Raw genomic sequence first — 7,567 nt, 5'->3', positions numbered from 1 at the left:
TGTTTTGCGGGATGATAAGCAGTCCTCGACGTAGCCAAGAACACCTACAAACACATACTCTGATTTTTTTTTTTTTTTTTTATTCGTCTCTCTCTCTCTCTCTCTCTCTCTCTCTCTCTCTCTCTCTCTCTCTCTCTCTCTCTCTCTCTCTCTCTCTCTCTCTCTCTTTCACTCTTACTCATTTCCTCAAATTCATCTATAAATAGGCTTATCTATGTATTTCTTCGTGTTTCTCCTCCTTCTAAGAATAAACTTGATCCCTTGACTAATGATCACCGCAGAAAGAGAGAGAGAGAGAGAGAGAGAGAGAGAGAGAGAGAGAGAGAGAGAGAGAGAGAGAGAGAGAGAGAGAGAGAGAGAGAGAGAGAGAGAGGGGGGGGGAGGGAAGAAAAGAGAAAAAAAACAAGAGAAGAAAAAAGAAAAGAGACAGAGAGAGAGAGAAGAAAATAGAAGAGAAGAGAGTTGTGTTCATCACGGCATCAGAACCAACTTCGCTGAGTCATGTCGGTGAGTCACACGTCCCCCCCTCCCTCCACTCCTCCACACCACCTCCCACTTCCCACCTACCACCTCCCCCTTCTCCCCCTCCCACCTACCACCTCCCCCTTCTCCCCCTCCCACCTCCTACCTCCCCCTCCCCCTCCCCCCTTCTTCCTTCTCGCCATCCCTCTCACTCTCCTGCCCAATGATCGTTACAAAACCCAATTTATGTCAACCAATCAAGATTCAAGTTCATCATCAGTCAGGAGTCAAATGTTGCCATCCACCTTCACCCTCCGAGCCAGTTCTTTGTGTGTGTGTGTGTGTGTGTGTGTGTGTGTGTGTGTGTGTGTGTGTGTGTGTGTGTGTGTGTGTGTGTGTGTGTGTGTGTGTGTGTGTGTGTGTGTGTGTGAGTATGATTATGATTATGAGAGTGAGTGTGAGTGAAAGTGTGAGTGTGAGAGTGTGAGTGACTTTTTGACATTGACTGAGCGAGTGAGCAAGTGAGCGAGCGAGCGAGCGAGCGAACAAGTGAGCGCCTGTGTACTTGTATGTGTAAGTGTGAGTCAGTGGGAAAACGTGTCTGCTTGGCTGTCTACCCAATGAACGTGCATGCGTACGTGCCTATAAGATCCAGGTGGACACCCCTGAAACATCTCCCCCTACCACACCCACTCCCCCACCCGTCACCGTCCCGACCCCCACGCACACCCGCAAACATATGTGTGTTTGGGCTGAGGGCGTCCCCAGTGTCAAGAGCAAAGACTATAAAGAAATTATACAACTGTGGCGAGAAGGGAAGGGGGATGGGGAGGAGGAGAGGGGGAAGGGGGGGAAGGGAAGGGGGATGGGGAGGAGAGGGGAAAAGGGGGGGAGGGAAGGGGAATGGGGAGGAGGAGAGGGGGAAAGGGGGAAGGGAAGGGGGATGGGGAGGAGGAGAAGGGGAAAGGGGAGAAGGGAAGGGGAATGGGGAGGAAGAGAAGGGGAAAGGGGAGAAGGGAAGGGGGATGGGGAGGAGGAGAGGGGAAAAGGGGCGAAGGGAAGGGGGAAGAGGAGAGGGAAAAAGGGACAAAGTCAAGGGGGATGGGGAAGAGATGGGGGAGGGAGAGTGGTACAGAAGGAGGGGTAGTGGGGGCGGTAGAGGAGAGAGAGGGAAGTAAGGAGGGAGGAAGAAAGGGTTCGAGAGAGGGAGGAACAGAGGCGAGAGGGATAGAAGCTGGGCAGGAGAGAGCAGATAAAGAGGTAAGGAAGCAGGGAGCAGATAGCGAGGGAAGGGAGGGAGGATGGAGAGGGATAGGAAGGGAGGCGAGAGAGAGAGAGAGAGAGGGAGAGAAGAAAGGAAGCAGAGTGGGTTTAAGGAAGGGAGAGAGAGTGGAGGGGGTAGAGGGAGGAAGACTGTGTTTGAGGAAGGGGGGGTAGAGGGAGGCAAAGAGGGAGCGAGGGAGAGAGAGAGGGAGGGGGGGTGGGGTGAACAGGAGCGTGTGTCCGGCTCGCCGTCTGGCCTGTATCAAGCGATACACTTAAGAGGTTTCTCTATTTTTACCTTCCAGTGTCTCTTGTTCACCTCGGCCGCTGGCACTCGCTCGGACCCTGCCTCGCCCACCCCGACGCCGCCCGTGCATGACACACGCCGCCCGTGCATGACGCCGCTTTGCATTGCCCTGTTCCGCTTGGCCTCCTTGACACAAAATTGCTATTCATGGCATTAAGCCGTTCTTTACGAGCGAGCATTATTAATACCTCGCCGCGCATGGCACCACCACGCACTCTCGGGGGTCGGGCGGGCTCCGCTGGGCACTGAGCTACTATTCATGCCACCTGACACATGACACTGTTCGTGGCGTGACATGGATGGCATCGTTATCTCCCCCCGTCCCCTTCCATCCCCCCTGGTGTCACTTGACCTTCTCAAGCACACGGGGCACCCCGAGGGGCTACCGACGCGACCTCTACCGACAACCCGCGTCAGCCAGTCAACGAAGGCGCGGGAAATGAAATCCATAAAATAAACCATAAAATTCAGTTGTTCTCACCACTCACTTTCGACCACGGACTCACTCTTCCCCCCCCCCCTCCCCTCCTTTTCCATGCGTTCCCCTTTCCACCCAGAATCACCATCCTCCTCTTTCCCTCTTCGGAGCGCCCCCCTCCCGCCCCCTTCCTGGCGGCCGTCACGAAAACAAGGAACACACACCTCGCCGTCGGGGGTAGGGGTAAGACAAGATAAAATAAAAAAATAAAATTAAAAAAGAAAAAAATTAAAATAAAAAAAAACAAAAAAAAAAATAAACAAAAAAATAAACAAAAAAAAAAAAAAAAAAACCATGTACAACAGGTATGTCGGCGGACGTGCCTCCCTCGTACCTTCTTTCCTGTCCTCCCTTCCCTCCCTTTCCTTTCCCTTCCCTTTCATTCCTTCCCTCCTCCTCCTCCTTTCCCTCCTTCCTTTCCTTCTTTTCTTTCTTTCCTTCCTTCCCATTTTCTTCCTTTCCTTCCTCTTTTCTTTCCTTCCCTCCTTCCCCTTTTCTCTCTTTCTTTCTTTCTCTCTTTCTTTCTTTCCTTCCCTCCTTCTTCTTTTCTTTCTCTCTTTCTTTTCTTCCTTTCTTTCTTTCTATCCTTCCTTTCCCTCCCTTCTTCCTCAAGTGCCCACCTTCAGGATTAGCCTACCTGTGTGGCTACCACTGTTGAGCTCCCTTGACTACTGCAGATTGCCTCTTCTTTCGGGTTCTTTTGAAGGACGGGAGAGAGTGGAAGGGGAAAAGCAGGGGGGGGGGAGGAGAGAGGGAGAGAGGGAGAGAGGGCAGGAGGGATGGAGGGAGAGAGGGAGGGAAAGGGAGTGGATACGGAAAAGGAAGGAAGGAAGTAGGCATGTAGGGAGAGGGAGGGGGAGAGAGAGGAGAAAGGGGAGAGAAGAGAGAGAAAGAGAAGAGAAGAGAAGAGAAGAGAAGAGAAAGAGAAGAGTATAGAGAAGAGAAACAGAAAGAGAGAAGCGAGGCACCAAGATGCAAGATAAATCGAAGTCCACTTGACGAGGTTCAACTTCATAATAAGCGCACGTCTCTCTCCCGAGTCCCTCGCGCTTCCCTGCCTCCCACTCCCCCCTCCCCCCACTCCCCCTCACCCCCAACACACACCCGGATGCCCTACCGACCCCCCCCACCCCCCTCTCCTTACGCAACCCGACACCTCTGCATGAGTGGAGGCTTTGACAAGCCGGGGGGGAGGGAGGAGGGAGGGGGGGGGGTGGGAGGGGGGGGGAAAATGGAAGGAAATTATTTAAAGAAGGAGTCCACTGAATCCCGGGGAGATCAGTGGCGGACGTTGCAGTAGCGGGGAGGGTGGGTTTAGAGTAGTAGCGGAGGAAGTATGAAGTTTAGATAGTAGCGGAGGGGGAGGGAGGGGTTTTTCTTGCATAGGGTTTTCTTTAGCGGAGGGTAGGGGGGACGGGGAGGGTTTTTCTTTTGAGGGGGTTCTTGCATCCCAGGGAGGGATTCGTTCTTTGCAAATGTTGTTTCCTTTTGGTGTTTAAGTTTGAGATTTTAATTTTGTTCGTTAAGGGTGCCATTGTATAGAATAGTTTTTGCTATTGATATATATATTTTTGTAAGCTCTTATAATCATTTAATTCTCTCTTTTTCTTATTCCCTTCACTTAAACCCGTCTCCAAACCACAAGAGTGTGAAGCAAGGCTACCGACCGACTAGCCGTCCTCCCTCCCTCCCTTCGTCCCTCTCTGTTTCTCTCTTCTTCATTTTCTTAAGTCTCCCTCTCACTCACTCATTCGCTCTTTCTTTCTTTCTCTGCAAGAACGTATCGCATTGTCATCCATACCAACCTACTTACTTACTTATTTATCTTCCTCCCTCCCACTTCCCTCCTTCCCTCCCTCCCTCCCACTTCCCTCCCTCCCTCCCTCCTCTCAGCCAGCCTACACGGAAGCAAATCCAAGTAGTAGTACACCCCCCCTCCCTTCCAGGTGACCCAATGCCCCGTCCTATGCCCAGTGCCCAATGCCCAGCGCCCGAGGCACCAGCAGACGAGGCCCCTCTCATAGGCCCCTCTTCCCCGGAAATAAAGCGGGCTCACCTGTACACGCGCGGTTCAAAGTCGCGCGAACTAATATGCTCGGTGTAATCCGCGAGAGAGTGTAAACATGTCGTGTGTTTGGCACATGCTAAGTCATGATTGCATATACGCACATACACCACACACACGAACACACACACACACACACAAGCGCACACACACACACAAGCGCGCGAACACACACACACACACACACACACACACACACACACACACACACACACACACACACACACACACACACACACACACACACACACACACAAGCGCACACACACACACACACACTGGGACAACGCGTGACGAGAAGCAGGTGAGAGTAAGGCAAACAACTCTCTCGATCAACCATAAGGGCGATGAACCTACGCTAAAGCTACTGGAATGACGGCCTTAATCACTACGTTGCTGTGAGCGGCGTGAGGGATGAGGCAGGGAGGTAGGGGGGAGGGAGGGGGGAGGGAGGTGGCAGGGAGGGATGGAGGGAAGAAGGAAGGGAGGAAGGAGAGAACGAACGAGTAGGGGAAAGATGGGAATGGGGGAGGGGGTAAGGAGGGGGAAGGGTGTGAGGGGAAGTCCACGGGCGGTCCAGCCTGAGCAGAGCGAGCACAGATTTCTGGATTCTCTTTCCAGGCAATTCCTTTCACGTACTTCCCTCCCCCCGCCCCCCATACACACATCACCTCGCGAACGTTACTTTCATTCTCCGAAAACGTCTCGATCCCCGGATGACGCAACGACCGGAGAGTACGCACAACGCACCCATTCTGACGCACTGCCTACGCCCCATTTTATGAGAAACCAGCAGGTACGCCTGGACTCCCATCTCCCCCTCCTCCCGGCCCCCACCCTCCACCCTCCAACACTAAGCACCCTACCTACCCCATCCCCTAACGCACACCTACGCCCAACCCACCTTCCATGCCCCCTCTCCCCAACACCCCACCCAAACACCTCCACACACCCCACCCTCTATGCTACCCTCCTCTCCCCCTAACACAAATCAAGCCCCAACTCTCCAACTCCCACCCCATCCCTAGTCCACTCGAAGCCCATCACCCCCTCCCTCTCCCCTCTCCTGCCTCTCTCCCCCCCTTTCCCCTCCCTCCCTCCCTCCCTCCCCCCCTTTCCCCTCCCTCCCTCCCTCCTCACACGTCATCCTGCGACGCGAGCCTCTTCCTGGAAGCTGGGGATGACGTCGGACTCCAGCAGTACTTTCCCCACCTTCTCGGCTTCGGCGTAATTGTTCCTCGATTTCCTTCGCAATGGGATTCTCGCCTCGCCTTGCGTAGGTGGACTTACGCTTTCGCTCTGCCGTTCGAGGAAGAGTGACTGTACGTGAAGGCTGAGGGAAGGAGAGGAGGGAGGAGGGAGGAGGGAGGGAGAGGGGAGGGGGAGACGGGAGGTCAGTGTTTGTCCTCGTGCTTCTGTGATTGCGTGCGTGTGTTTGTGTTGTGTGTGTATTTATTCTGTGAATATGTTATGTGTATGTGCTGCGTGTGTATGTGTTGTGTGTGTGTATCCGTTCCGTGCGTATGCGTTGTGTGTGCATGTAATGTGTATGCATGTGTAAAATTGTGTGTTCAATGTGTCATCAGACATCTCACATCTCTTTAATCTCCCTCTCTTGTTTTCCTTCAGTCGCTTTCGCGTGCCTCTACACATCGCACCATCAACATTCTTCATCTTTTCCACAGCTCTTCCATCTCTCCATCGCTCTATCTCCCCATCTCCCTCAATTGCCTTGCTCGATTGTGAGGCACCTGTGCCACTTCCTATGACAAAGAGCTCCTCCTCCTTCTCCCTTCCTCTCCTTCTCCTATTCCTTCCCCTATTCCCCTCCTCCGTCCCCTAAGCCAGTGCCAGTGCCGCAGGTGGTGGTGGGGCTATCGGGTTCCTCGTACCGCATGCGTCACACCCCTTCCGCGACGACGACAACGACAAAGGCGGCGGCAACGACGGCGAACCGCAACAGCCTTGACTGAGACGGGAGGGAGGGAGGGAGGGAGGGAGGCAGTTCCCCCCGTCCTCTCCCTCTCCCTCCCCCTCCCCCTGCCCCTCCCCGCCTCCACCCGCCCCAGCGCCCTCCTTGGAACCCGAGGAGAAGTGATTCACCCACACATGGATTTCCAAGTATGCCTCGCCGGAAGGAAAAGTATTTTCTCTCGTCGTGGGATCCGCGTTCGCTCATTCTCAGCCGCCACGTGCGTAAAGCGGCCGTCGTGGGGTAAGGGGTGCGGGGGTGGGGGGGGAGAAGAAGAGGAAGAGAGGAAGAGAGGAGGAAGAGAGGAAGAGAGGAGGAAGAAGAGGGAGATAGGAAAAGGAGGAAGACGAGGTAGGAAGAGGAGGAGAAAAAGACAGAAAACAAATCGACAGAGAGGAAAAGAAACAAAGATAAAAAAAAAATATGTAAAAGACCGTGGGATATTTCAGCCTAAATTTCCCAGTCACTCTTTTCCTCGTAAGCTTCATCAAGGCAGCCAGGAAGTCCCTGCGTTAGTCCCTCCCCCCTATCCTCCCCTCTCCCTCCCTCCCTCCTATCTTCCCCTCTCCCTCCCCTCCCACCCTCCCTCCCCTCCCCTCCATTGCTCTCTCCCTCCCTCCCTCCCTCCCTCCCATCCGCATATCCTCCCCTCTCCCCTGATACCACTCTTTCTTCTCCCCTCACCCCCCACCCTCACCCCCTCGCCATCGACAACATACTAAACATGCAATCTCTCTCCTCCGTGCCTGATCTCCGTCCCAGCCGCCAGGTCATGCAGCCGCCCGTAATCCCAACCGCGATGCACTGGATCATGCAGGAGTAATTCGGCGCGGATTAGCCAGTCTCCCGCGGACTCGCTTCCCGAACTCACTCGTTCGCTGGATGGCTTGGATGCTTGTTTGCTCTCTTGCTTTGCTTTACTTTGCGGTGCTTGATTGTTGTCTTGCTTGCTTGCTTGCTTGCTTGCCACGATCAATCTCTGAAGTCGTTTGTTCATTTGTTAACGCGCTGCGCTTTTGT

General features: G+C 53.9%; 1 protein-coding gene across 1 annotated transcript in view; it reads right to left on the bottom strand.

The window, feature by feature from the left end:
- sd (TEA domain transcription factor 1 homolog scalloped) overlaps positions 1–7,567 on the bottom strand; it is a gene marked incomplete in the record, with an annotated part of 145,040 nt that overhangs the window by 90,907 nt on the left and 46,566 nt on the right.

The sequence above is a fragment of the Penaeus japonicus genome, unplaced genomic scaffold (assembly GCF_977035675.1).
Source record: "Penaeus japonicus unplaced genomic scaffold, GWHDUDI00000001_assembly GWHDUDI00000029, whole genome shotgun sequence".
NCBI lineage: Eukaryota > Metazoa > Arthropoda > Malacostraca > Decapoda > Penaeidae > Penaeus > Penaeus japonicus.
This window is presented reverse-complemented; position numbering and strand designations above follow the sequence as displayed.